The sequence below is a fragment of the Aethalodelphis obliquidens genome, unplaced genomic scaffold, assembly GCF_003676395.1.
Source record: "Aethalodelphis obliquidens isolate GAN/ISIS:26980383/991018 unplaced genomic scaffold, ASM367639v1 scaffold40, whole genome shotgun sequence".
NCBI classification, from domain to species: domain Eukaryota; kingdom Metazoa; phylum Chordata; class Mammalia; order Artiodactyla; family Delphinidae; genus Aethalodelphis; species Aethalodelphis obliquidens.
Window position 1 is genome coordinate 9501171 of NW_020837984.1, and position 14421 is coordinate 9515591.

General features: G+C 39.2%; 1 long non-coding RNA gene across 1 annotated transcript in view; it reads right to left on the reverse strand.

Annotated features, from left to right (window-relative positions):
• Positions 1–4297: 4297 nt before the first annotated feature.
• Positions 4298–14421, reverse strand: part of LOC113633571 (uncharacterized) — a 119515-nt gene continuing 109391 nt past the window's right edge. The window contains exons 11-12 of the long non-coding RNA XR_003438251.1: positions 5000–5125; positions 4298–4465 (exon numbers count right to left, since the gene is read on the reverse strand). This is a non-coding gene — a long non-coding RNA (uncharacterized LOC113633571). The remainder of the gene's footprint in view (positions 4466–4999; positions 5126–14421) is intronic.

Below are 14421 nucleotides of genomic sequence, written 5' to 3' on the forward strand. Positions count from 1 at the left end.
CTTCTTCTTTTCCCACGTGGACCCCTTTTATTTCTTTTTCTTCTCTGATTGCCATGGGTAAAACTTCCAAAACTATGTTGAAAAATAGTGGTAAGAGTGGACAACCTTGTCTTTTTCCTGATCTTAGTTGAAATGTTTTCAGTTTTTCACCCTTGAGAATGATGTTTGCTGTGGGTTTGTCATATATGGCCTTTATTATGTTGAGGTAAGTTCCCTGCATGCCTACTTTCTGGAGGGTTTTTATCATAAATCGGTGTTGAATTTTGTCAAAAGCTTTTTCTGCATCTATTGAGATGATCATATGGTTTTTATCCTTCAATTTGTTAATATGGTGTATCACATTGATTGATTTGTGTATATTGAAGAATCCTTGTATTCCTGGGATAAACCCCTGTTCATCATGGTGTACAATCCTTTTAATGTGCTGTTGGATTCTGTTTGCTAGTATTTTGTTGAGGATTTTTGCATCTATGTTCATCAGTGATATGGGTCTGTAGTTTTCTTTTTTTTTTTGACATGTTTGGTTTTGGTATCAGGGTGATGGTGGACTCATAGAATGAGTTTGGGAGTGTTATATTATAATATATATATATATAATAATATCTGCTATATTTTGGAAGAGTTTGAGAAGGATAGGTGTTAGCTCTTCTCTAAGTGTTTTATAGAATTCGCCTGTGAAGCCATCTGGTCCTGGGCCTTTGTTTGTTGGAAGATTTTTAATCACAGTTTCAATTTCAGTGCTTGTGATTGGTCTGTTCATATTTTCTATTTCTTCCTGGTTCAGTCTCAGAAGATTGTGCTTTTCTAAGAGTTTGTCCATTTCTTCCAGGTTGTCCATTTTATTGGCATATAGTTACTTGTAGTAATCTCTCATGATCCTTTGTATTTCTGCAGTGTCAGTTGTTATATCTCCTTTTTCACTTCTAATTCTGTTGATTTGAGTCTTTACCTTTTGTTCTTGATGAGTCTGGCTAATGGTTTATCAATTTTGTTTATCTTCTCAAAGAACCAGCTTTTAGTTTTATTGATCTTTGCTACTGTTTCCTTCATTTCTTCTTCATTTATTTCTGATCTGATCTTTATGATTTCTTTCCTTCTGCTAACTTTGGGGTTTTTTTTTTTTTTTGTTCTTCTTTCTTTAATTGCTTTAGGTGTAAGGTTAGGTTGTTTATTTGAGATGTTTCTTGTTTCTTGAGGTAGGATTGTAGTACTATAAACTTCCCTCTTAGAACTGCTTTTGCTGCATCCCATAGGTTTTGGTTCATCATGTTTTCATTGTTATTTGTTTCTAGGTATTTTTTGATTTCCTCTTTGATTTCTTCAGTGATCCCTTGGTTATTTATTTCATAGTGTATTGTTTAGCCTCTATGTGTTTGTATTTTTTAGTTTTTTTCCTTGATATGTAGTCTCATAGGGTTGTGGTCGGAAAAGATACTTGATATGATTTAAATTTTCTTAAATTTACCAAGGCTTGATTTGTGACCCAAGATATGATCTATCCTGGAGAATGTTCCATGAGCACTTGAGAAGAAAGTGTAATCTGTTGTTTTTGGATGGAATGTCCTATAAATATCAATTAACTCCATCTTGTTTAATGTGTCATTTAAAGCTTGTGTTTTTCCTCATTTATTTTCCTTTTGGATGATCTGTCCATTGGTGAAAATGGGGTGTTAAAGTCCCCTACTATGATTGTGTTACTCTCTATTTCCCCTTTTATGGCTGTTAGTATTTGTCTTTTGTATTGAGGTGCTCCTATGTTGCATGCTTTTTAGCATAGTTTTAATCAAAAGACATTTTGCCTTTTGTATTGAGGTGCTCCTATATTGGGTGCATTTTAGCATAGTTTTAATCAAAAGACATTCCATATATTCCCTTAACACTAGGTGGTTTCTGTTTAAAAAACAAAACAAGACCCAGAATTATTTGTATAGACCAAAAAACATATTTGGTATCTGGATTTAAAAAGTTTTTTCAACCAGTCATGCAATGTACACTTAATAGAACTCTGAGACTGTTTGAGAACAAACTAGCAGGAATTGATGAAACATTTTACAGACTAAAAATTCCATTTAAGTCCTTGGTTTTGACCTGAGTGAATAAAGGGATAAGAATGCTGAATGGTCTACCCCCAAGAAGGGGGCCTGAAGCAGGGGAGGTCACCACCAGTGGGGTGTCACTGGCAGTTGACATGGCCTCAGCCACACTTCCTGACTCACCTGCAAGTGTCCCTTGGGCATCACTCAGGCTCTGGGGAAGCTCGCCTCCACCCTACACTCCTGCCTTGGCCATGCCTTCAGCCCAGCAATCCTTCCTCCCTTCCCGGGGAATTAACGCATTCATGACACCTATTAGAAGGGATGGTAGATCTGGAAAAGGAAACCAAAATGTGGTAGAGTGAGCAGAACACAGTTTGGGGAGTCATTGGCAAATCTAGCTTCAAGTCTGGGTTCTAATATGCTTTGGCTGTGAGCCTTTGAGTAAATCATTTAGCTTCTTGAGCCCAGTTACTTTATCTGTAAAACGGTGCTTCCATTTTTCATAATCAGATATTTATTGAGCACTTAGTAAGTACCAGGCATTGTTCTAGGTACCCAGTGTGCCACAGAAGGGGGTTAGAGGATGTGGGTAAAGGGTGTGGGTACAGAGTCCAGTTTTAAAAATAGGTCAGACAGAGGCTCACTGAGAAGGTGACTTATGAGTGAACATTTGAAGGAAGTGAGGGAGTGAGCCTTGAGGGCATCTGGGGGGAGAATGTTCCACGCAGAGAAGTAGCTAGTGCAAAGGCCCTGAGGTAGGAGGGAGCCTGTTGTGCTGGAAGAACAGTGGGGAGACCAGTGTGACTGAAGCTGGTGAGGAAAGCAGACAATAGTGCAGAGGGAAACAAGAGGGAGCTAAACTGTGTGCAGTTTTGTGGGTCACGGTGAGGACTTGGATTTTCACTGTGAGAGAGGATGGGAAGTCCTTGGAGGGTCATGAGCCAAGGACTTATGTTTTGGAAGGGTCACTCTGGCTGCTGTGTTGAGGATAGACTGTAGGTGGGCAGCGGTGTGAAGCAGGGACACAGGTTAGGAGGCTATTGCCTCAGGCGAGAGAGGATGGTGGTTTGGACCAAGGCATAGCTGTGGAGGTGGCTGGATTCTGGACATATCTTGAAAGCAGAACAAACAGAGTTTGCTGATGGATTGGATTGAGCATGAGAGAAAGAAAATAGTTAAGGAGACCTCTGAGGGTTTTGGTATGAACAATTGGAAGAATTGTGTTGCCATTAATGGAGATGGGAAAGCTGGGGGAGGAACAGATTTGGGGTCGGGGGGAGATGGAGAATTGAGTGATAATGATAATATCTGCCCTGCCTCCCTCACGGGATTAAATGTGATGATTCATGGGTAATCTACCCTCCCAATATGCCTTACAGTACCTAGTATTCAAAGACTCTCTCCCTTCCTATTCAGAGACCGTCTGTTCTATGGAGAGTTGCCTCTCTTCCACTCTCAGGTGGTTGCAGGTGGTGGTTGGGCTCCTAGCACATGGACTCTTGGATCTGACAAGTATTATCTGAGCTATATTTAGGTGGATATTTTAGGATGGGTCTTCACAAACGTGACTCAAGTATGACTTAGCAGTAGATACCTTTATTTCTCCCTAGCAGAATATTGTTTCTAATTTTTCTTTTATATAGCAACTGATGTTGCCATGCAGATCCCTTGGTTGCTATGAGATGGTAACAATACTCTGCCCCGCGATTGGTGGGGGCCTCCTAAGCGGTGTGGTTCTCGCTTGGGTGACTGACACTGAGCTGTTACTATGGTGAACTTTACAATTTCCTTTGATTGGTGCATTTTAGAAATAGGTCATCAGTGGAATTCATTACATTTTGTAAGTAAAAATGAAAAATAAGTATCATAACTTTTCCCCGTCTCCAACATGAAGGAAACGTGACACTTAATGACATAATGAATCGCTGTTGGATGACTTAGGAATCTTTTGAGAACCGAAGAGGGATGATAATCCCGTGCTAAATTTTGGTGGGAAATATTTTCCTTCCTGCTTTGAGTTGATTATTCAGAGTTAGGGACATCAGGCTGACCAGAGTTGGGGTGGGGTTGGGGAGATGTGCGTGGATTGAAATGTAAACTCCCTTCTTTCTGTGGGAATAAAGGTGATGCTGGGGGCCTGAGTGTGGAGGGCAGGAGGGATGTGGGCTTCAGGCAGTGCTGATTAATGCTGCATCTCAGGACCAAGTATTCTCGTGGTCTCAGGAGGGTGCTAAGACTTGGGTCATCAGACTCACCTCCAGAGAGGAAAGCCACTGAGTGCTCCTGGCTGGACATGGCTTGACACAGGGGTCTGAGAGTCCAAGCAGGGCTTGTGCTATAGCTGAATCCTCCTCACTCCCATTCCCTCCCCAGCTTCACTCAGGTGGGTAGGCAGGTCCTGAAGGTTCAGTCTTCTGCTCGTCTTTGCCCTCAACAAATGGGAAAAGAGGGTAGAGGAATGAGTTTTAACCTTTCTGATTTTGTAACCTAACTTCCTCTCTACAAGAAAAAGTGGGAGAAAGCTGGAAGAACCTGGGAGGAAGGATGAATTATTTTAAGTACATCTGATCTACCTTTTTCCAACACTTGACTAACAGGTCCTGTTTGGAGTGATGGGTGGGGGAGTGGGGGTGGAGATGGGAATGAGGCTATGTGGGAAGGAGAGAGTCAGGGAGCCCTCAAAGAGAACATATAACAGATTAGGGTGCTAGGGCTAATGTGTGACACCCAGAGCTGATAATTTCTAACACCTCCTTCCTACATGACAAAATTATTTTTAGTAATAATCACACAATGAAACCAATAATCATAGTCATTAAAGAAATTTTACTTTATGAAACTTTGTGCCATATCAATTAAAAAAATAAAATAAACATCACAATCTAAAAAAGGAAGAGTTATGAAGTAATATTTTCAATTTCATTAATGTATTTTTGAAGAAAGAGATGAAAACTTAGACCTACCTACTGGTCTTTTACAGTAATGAATAATAATGTTACAGTGTCTGTTTTTGCAATTAACTTCTGCAAATTTGTCAGTGACGTTGTCAAACTTGTTTTTCTTCCCATATTCATGATGTGTCGATCCACCTTTGATCAAAGAATACTTTTCATTAGAAATTTTAATTTTGGAAGGTTTCTTTCACATGAACAACAGTTTAAATAAATAGGAAGTCTTCAACATAAGGCCACATTTGGGAGAAATGCATAAAAATCCCATTTCACAGTAAACCCCAGAAACTTTAAACACAATAAAAACTCCAAGTGGTCAAAGAGAATGACAGAATTGAAGTAACTCAAGTTCTGTTTGTCTTTACAATCACTGTGCTATCGTTATGTATTGTGAATCAATTGTTTGAACGCAGGAATTTGAAGGACACACAGGCTGGACACTTGTGGCCAAAGCAAGCTTTCTTATGTACTCACTCTCAAGATAAATGCACAGAGTTAATTCTCTGGATCAACTTCCATGTAGAATATGTTTACTAAAGGAAAAGCAATAAAAAATGTGCTAAACTGAAGCTTACATTTATGTTGTTAAAACTCAAGAGCAATTGTTTGGAAACTAGACCAACAAAAGACTTTTTTTTGGTGAAGAGAGAGCAGTTTATTACTGACATTGTTTAGAATTGCTTGCCATGGTGATAATAGAAAGCAGACTGGCTTTTTAGCTGGTTTTATTGTTGTTTTTTAAGTGTTCTCCAGGCCATGAACCCCTGGATGGGCCTCTGGGGTGGACCACTCCACCCGCCCCGGCACTGCACTGAAGTAGAATCGCTCTGATTGTGTCTTGCTGGAGCCAAAGCACAGTAAAAGGTGATGATGCAGGGAACTGAAGGAATGACAGACCCTGAGAGGCTGTTGGTCAGCAAATATCTGGTAAATTCTCTGACCCTGATACAACCAAATGGATTTTTTTTCACTTTTTACTCTCATAATAAAAGGAAAAAACAATCAAGCATCATAGCTTAAGTATCCTTCTTTCTCATAAAAACATTAGTGATTCCTGCAGCTTTGCGTGTTATTCATATAGCTCTTGTGTAGCCTGACATTTTCCCCTGAACCTTTTGCTATTTTATTCTATTCTGGGCCATTGTTTCTGACGCCTAATTTCACTGTGCACTGAACTCAGCACTGAATTTATTTTTACTAATAAAACATGTGACATGCTTTGCTGCGTCTTCAGAACTGGTTTAGTCATGGGGCAAAGGCATTGGACGTGTGAAGTTGCAGGAACCATTACGAGGGCTAGAATGATTGGTAAGGGAAGGAGGAAGAAAAAAATAGCAGAAGTCACGACTTAACCTTCTAGGTTTGCTATGTATGACACTCCCTTTTTTTCCTGTCACCGCATCAGACATATATTTAGATCCACCCTTATATTGATAGATGGTTTCCTGGGTAGGGCAATTTAAAAGTGCTCATGCCTGAACTTCTACCATTAGTTCTGTATATTCCTTTAGGTTAAATATTGTTTGCTCTCCACGGGCCTCTGGAAAGCAGCTACCTCTGGAGTGTAGGTACCTCTGGGAGGAGTAACACATCAAGTCTCTAACACTTTAGTATAAATGAATGTATTTGATTGCTCCTTCTGTTACCTGATTAGCAGGATATGCACCCTGGGTAACTAGAAAGTCATGGAGACACTTCTCAACTCAGCCCTGACAGCCTGGAATGTGTACGTTTGCTATAAGGGATTCCAAGTCCCTCTCTGAGAGTAAACAACAGAAAAAGGCCCACCCTGTTGATAAGAGGTCTGAAGGAACTTCATATGTAAAGAATAACATGTTTTCATTTCATTTCTCTCCCAAGAACCAGAACATCCTCCTAGCCTACAACACAGCCCCCCACGTTGCCCCAGGAGTGCTGGAGGCTTCGTGCCATCATTTGTGTCCCATTTTTATTCTACTCGCATATGTCTGGGGAGAGGGCCCTCTGAGATTTCTTCTTGGCTCTGCTTCAGGCTCCATAATAGCAATGGATCCGCGCTTCTTAATCCAGGGAAGGCAGGTGGCAGCAAGCCAAAATGGCCTCCATGGAGTGCGTTTGCAGGAGTGGCACTTTCAGCATGCATTAAAAAATCAGCAGCCGGGCAGGACAAAAGCCCAGACTGACAGCGTGCCCCTAAGAAGGGTGCCTGCACCAAGGTTTAAAAAAGAAAGAAAGAAAAGCATTTTCCTTTCTATGGAATTGAGTTAATGTTCTGTGCCAGCTTTTGTTCCTAGAAGCATCGTGTGTGTGTGTGTGTGCGCGCGCACAAGCCTGTGGACATGCGTGTGACTAGTTGCTCACACAGCTGCTACCTGAAAAATCACAGGCAAGTTGTAGAGATGATGCTAGAAAGTGTTAAGAAGGCAGTTGAGAGGATGCCCATCAAGGTTACCAAGAACAAATGAGGTGGGGCTTCCCTGGTGGCACAGTGGTTAAGAATCTGCCTGCCAATGCAGGGGACATGGGTTCGAGCCCTGGTCCGGGAAGGTCCCACATGCCGCGGAGCAACTAAGTCCGTGCGCCCCAACTACTGAGCCTGCACTCTAGAGCCCACAAGCCACAACTACTGAGCCCACGTGGGACATCTATTGAAGCCCACATGCCTAGAGCCCATGCTCTGCCACAAGAGAAGCCACTGCAACAAGAAGCCCGTGCACCACAACGAAGGGTAGCCCCTGCTCACCGCAACTCGAGAAAGCCCATGAGCAGCAACGAAGACCCAACGCAGCAAACAATAAATTAAAAAAAAAAAGAACAAATGAGGTGACCTTGACTTTGTTAATACTTTGTCTCCTCTCAAGGTTTAAAAATATATTTATGTCAATATATAACCCCAAAATGTTCATTAATTGCCTATTTGGGTGGTTCTGTTCATAATATGTATTTATCTCAAACATAAGTTGTTAATAGAAAGTATGAAAACTGCTCTAGATGTGGAATAGGGTCCATTATTTTAGGGTTTAGAACCACATATATAAATGTGGTACCACACAAATTCACACTCTTTTTCATGAGCCATGGTCCTTCACTATACATAGGTATTTTCCCAGGAATGTGTGTATAAGATAAATATTTTCAAATGAAATCATATTTTGCTTGCTCTAAAAAATGAAAATTCCTGTGACAAAACTTTCCTTTCTGAAAAGTATGAGTTAGGAATGAGAAGGTCATTGGCCTGGTCATTTTCCCTCTGTGGGCTCGATTTTCTCATCTACAAAATCAGAGGTGAGGGCAATGAATGATTTCTAAGACTCCATCACAGCTTTATCCTTCTGTGTTCCAAAACTGTTTTTAGTGTAAACAATCACCCCATAATTTGTCCATCATCTTTTTAAATCCAGAATTTTGACTCTGGGCTGCCTTACTTAAGGTTCACCTGAACTGGTACTAACAGGTTGTCTGAATTCGTTATTCCTTTCCATTATTCTTTTGGGATGAAGTGGAATGAGTCATAAGTGAGGAGGTTATAAAAGCACACACAGATCAACAGGAAGACAGAGACAGGAACGGGTAGCAAGACACGTCAGCATTTTCCCCCAGACAGCTTGAAAGCAAAAGCAGAGGCCCCATTGTTTGCTCACAGCTTTTGTACACTGACCTGTCAGAGTGGGACACCCGGCCACAGAGCATAGCCAGGAGCATTTCGTGGAAGCCGGCAGGCCTCAAATGCAAGCAGCTGCCCTGCGGGTGTCTGCAGGAGAGGAAAGTCTGGGAACTGTATGAATTACAGGAAGTGAGTCTTAGGTAGGACTCCTCCCACCTTTACCCTATTTGACAATTTCTTGAAATTCTCTCCATACCAAAAATGCCTTGAAAGAGGTTTTTTTTTCTTAGTATTTCCAGTGTGGGAAATTAAAACCCTCTTCCTTGGTGATAGTAAAACTTCAGTAATTTTGCACCATTGATGGCTTTTTGGTGATATAAATCCATTCTTCTGGAAATGGCCTATTGGCTAAGAATATTTATTAACATATTTTGAAGGAAATTGACAGTGAAATATGATCTGCCTCTAGATCATCACACAAATTACTCAATTTGTAGATATATAACCACACCATTTACAGAAAAGAATAACTTGATTTACCTTAACAGCCATTCTCTGAGCACCTATTCTTTGTCCAGTAGTGTGCTAGGGGTGAAGCGATCAAACCTTGCTTGCTGTATTTTAATATTCCTGGATGCCCTCCACCTATGGACCGAATGTTTATGTTCCCCATAATTCATATGTTGAAAGCCTATCCCCACAATGTGATAGTATTAGAAGGTGGGGCCTTTGGGGGGTAATTAGAATTAGATGAGGTCATATGGATGGAGCCCTCAGGAATGGGATTAGTGCCTTTGTAACAGTCATGAGAGAGCTTGCCTCCTCTCTCTGCTCACCACCATGTGAGGTTACAAGGAAAAGATGACAGTCTGCAATCCAGAAGAGGACCCTCACCAGGACCTGACCATGCCAGCATCCTGATGTCAGACTTCCAGGCTTCAGAACTGTGAGAAATAAATTTCTACTGTTTATAAGCATCCTAGTCTATATACTTAGTTATAGCAGCCTTAATTAAGACACTCTCTGTTAATATTTTCCAGAACTACATATTTATCTATTTTTCCTACCTCGGATTTTGTGATGTGCAATAGCACATCAATAAATTCTAGTTTATCTTTGGTTGGTTACAAAGAAGCAACCTTGACAAAATTCTCTGTTCTGCATTTTGACTGTATGCCAGTCAGTTATTTTCTAGTAATGGTTGTTTTCTAATATAGTCTTCAATTCATAGTATGCAGCTGGATTAGTTGAACACTACTGGCTTGTCTATCGGATAGTTTTAGCACAATTATTATGGCAGCTGCTGTCATCACAGAAAGGGGAGTAGAGTTTACTCTCCCATTGCTGACTGTATTTATACATAATATCAAAAGGCTGTTTTTTGTAAAATCATTTTAAAAAACCACAACCCTCTTATAAATTGTTTTCACAAACTCTTATGTCATCAGAAAACATACTTTGGTTATATTTTACCTACATAATCTTGGCTGAATGGATGCAGGTAAATACCAGAAAGGCAATCTAACCTGGAGTAGGATATACTCCTGAAAGCACAGTAAAATGTCAAAGTTCTCTAGATACCTCATTACTCGTCAAGAGTTGATGGTAAGGGATCTAGGGCCACTATCTGCACCATATAATATTATGTCATAAAAAAGATAACTACACCCCAAACCTTATAACAAAAGAATGAAAACCCAAATCTGAATTATGGAAGAAAATAGAGATTTAAAGGGAGGGGTGTAGAAAAGGTAATAGGATTCACAGAAAGATAGACAAAATGAAAAGACAGAGACTATGTACCAGATGAAGGAACAAGATAAAACCCCAGAAAAACAAACTAAGTGAAGTGGAGATAGGCAACCTTTCAGAAAAAGAATTCAGAATAGTGATAGTGAAGACAATCCAGGACCTCAGAAAAAGAATGGAGGCAAAGATTGAGAAGATGCAAGAAAAGTTTAACAAAGACCTAGAAGAATTAAAGAACAAACACCTAGAAGAATTAAAGAACAAACAAATAGAGATTAACAATACAATAACTGAAATGAAAAATACACTAGAAGGAATAAATAGCAGAATAATGGAGGCAGAAGAATGGATAAGTGACCTGGAAGACAAAATGGTGGAATTCACTGCCATGGAACAGAATAAAGAAAAAAGAATGAAGAGAAATGAAGACAGTCAACAGACCTCTGGGACAACATTAAACACACCAACATTCACATTATAGGGGTCCCAGAAGGAGAAGAGAGAGAGAAAGGACCCGAGAAAATATTTGAGATTATAGTCAAAAATTTCCCTAACATGGGAAAGGAAATAGCCACCCAAGTCCAGGAAGCGCAGAGAGTCCCAGGCAGAATAAACCCAAGGAGAAACATGCCAAGACACATAATAATCAAACTGACAAAAATTAAAGAAAAAGAAATATTATTAAAAGCAACAAGGCAAAAACGACAAATAACATACAAGAGAACTCCCATAAGGTTAATAGCAGATTTCTCAGCAGAAACTCTACAAACCAGAAGGGAGTGGCAAGATATAGTTAAAGTAATGAAAGGGAAGAACCTACAACCCAGATTACTCTACCCAGCAAGGATCTCATTCACATTTGACAGAGAAATCAAAAGCTTTACAGACAAGCAAAAGCTAAGAGAATTCAGCACCACCAAACCAGCTCTAAATGCTAAAGGAACTTCTCTGAGTGGGAAACACAAGAGAAGAAAAGAACCAGACCTACTAGAGAATGGACTTGAGGATATGGGGAGGGGGAAGGGTAAGCTGTGACAAAGTGACAGAGTGGCATGGACATATATACACTACCAAACGTAAAATAGATAGCTAGTGGGAAGCAGCTGCATAGCACGGGGAGATCAGCTCGGTGCTTTGTGACCACCTAGAGGGGTGGGATAGGGAGGGTGGAGGGAGGGAGACACAAGAGGGAAGAGATATGGGAACATATGTATATGTATAACTGATTCACTTTGTTATAAAGCAGAAACTAACACACCATTGTAAAGCAATTATACTCCAATAAAGATGTTAAAAAAAAGAAAAAGAAAAGGACTTACAAAAACAAACCCAAAACAATTAAGAAAATGGTAATAGGAACATACATATCAATAATCACCTTAAATGTGAATGGATTAAATGCTCCAACCAAAAGTCACAGGCTCTCTGAATAGATACAAAAACAAGACCTATATATATGCTGTCTACAAGAGACCCACTTCAGACCTAGGGACACATACAGACTGAAAGTGAGGGGATGGAAAAAGATATTCCATGCAAATGGAAATCAAAAGAAAGCTGGAGTAGCAATACTCATATCACATAAAATAGACTTTAAAATAAAGAATGTTACAAGAGACAAGGAAGGACACTACATAATGATCAAGGGATCAATCCAAGAAGACATAACAATTATAAATATATATGCACCCAACACAGGAGCACTTCAATACGTAAGGCAACTGCTAACAGCTATAAAAGAGGAAATCTACAATAACACAGTAATACTGGGGGACTTTAACACCTCACTTACACCAATGGACACATCATCCAGGCAGAAAACTAATAAGGAAACACAAGCTTTAAATGACACAATAGACCAGATAGATTTAACTGATATTTACAGGACATTGCATCCAAAAACAGAAGATTACACTTTCTTCTTAAGTGCACACAGAACATTCTCCAGGATAGATCACATCTTGGGTCACAGATCAAGACTCAGTAAATTTAAGAAAATTGAAATCATACCAAGCATATTTTCTGACCAAAACACTATGAGATTAGAAATAAAGTACAGGGGGAAAAAAACGTATAAAACACAAACACATGGAGGCTAAATAATACGTTACTAAATAACCAAGAGATCACTGAAGAAATCAAAGAGGAAATCAAAAAATACCTGGAAACAAATGACAATGAAAACACGACGATCCAAAACCTATGGGATGCAGCAAAAGCAGTTCTAAGAGGGAAGTTTATAGCTATACAAACCTACCTCAAGAAACAAGAAAAATCTCAAATAAACAATCTAACCTTACACCTAAAGGAACCAGAGAAAGAGGAACAAACAGAACCCAAAGTTAGTAGAAGGAAAGAAATCATAAAGATCAGAGCAGAAATAAATGAAATAGAAACAAAGAAAACAATAGTAAAGATCAATAAAACTAAAAGCTGGTTCTTTGAGAAGATCCACAACATTGATAAACCTTTAGCCAGATTCATCAAGAAAGAGAGGGAGAGGACTCAAATCGATAAAATTAGAAATGAAAAAGGAGAAGTTACAACGGACACCACAGAAATATAAAGCATCCTAAGAGACTACTACAAGCAACTCTATGCCAATAAAATGGACAACCTGGAAGAAATGGACACATTCTTAGAAAGGTATAACTTCCAAGACTGAAACAGGAAGACACAGAAAATATGAACAGACCAATCACAAGTAATGAAATTGAAACTGTGATTAAAAATCTTCCAAAAAACTAGAGTCCAGGACCAGATGGCTGCACAGGTGAATTCTATCAAACATTTAGAGAAGAGCTAACACCCATCCTTCTCAAACTCTTCCAAAAAATTGCAGAGGAAGAAACACTCCCAAACTCATTCTATGAGGCCACCATCACCCTGATATCAAAACCAGACAAAGATACTACAAAAAAAGCAATATATCACTATGAAAAAAAGCAATAATATCACTGATGAAGACAGATGCAAAAATCCTCAACAAAATACTAGCAAACAGAGTTCAAAAACACATTAAAAGGATCATACTCCATGATCAAGTGGGATTTATCCCAGGGACGCAAGGATTCTTCAGTATACACAAATCAATCAAAGTGATACACCATATTAACAAACTGAAGAATAAAAACCATATGATCATCTCAATATATGCAGAAAAAGCTTTTGACAAAATTCAACACCTATTTATGATAAAAAAAAATCTCCAGAAAGTGGACATAGAGGAACCTACCTCAACATAATAAAGGCCATATATGACAAACCCACAGCAAACATCATTCTCAATGGTGAAAAACTGAAACCGTTTCCTCTAAGATCAGGAACAAGACAAGGATGTCCACTCTCACCACTATTATTCAACATAGCTTTGAAAGTCCTAGCCACAGTAATCAGAGAAGAAAAAGAAATAAAAGGAATACAAATTGGAAAAGAAGAAATAAAACTGTCACTATTTGCAGATGACATGATATTAGACATAGAGAATCCTAACGATGCCACCAGAAAACTACTAGAGCTAATCATTGAATTTGGTAAAGTTGCAGGATACAAAATTAATGCACAGAAAACTCTTTCATTCCTATACACTAACAACAAAAGACCAGAAAGAGAAATTAAGGAAACACTCCCATTTACCATTGTAACAAAAAGAATAAAAAATCTAGGGAGACAAAAGACCTGTATTCAGAAAACTGTAAGACACTAATGAAAGAAATTAAAGATGATACCAACAGATGGAAAGATATACCATGTTCTTGGATTGGAAGAATCAATACTGTGAAAATGACTATACTACCCAATGCAATCTACAGATTCAATGCAATCTCTATCAAACTACCAGTGGCATTTTTTACAGAACTATAAAAAAAAAAATCTTAAAATTTGTAAGGAAATACAAAAGACCCCGAATAGCCAAAGCAATCTTGAGGGTAAAAAACAGAGCTGGAGGAATCAGGCTCCCTGACTTCAGACTATACTACAAAGCTACAGTAATCAAGACAATATGGTACTGGCACAAAACCAGAAATATAGATCAATGGAACAAGATAGAAAGCCCAGAGATAAACCCATGCACTTATGGTCAATAATTTATGACAAAGGA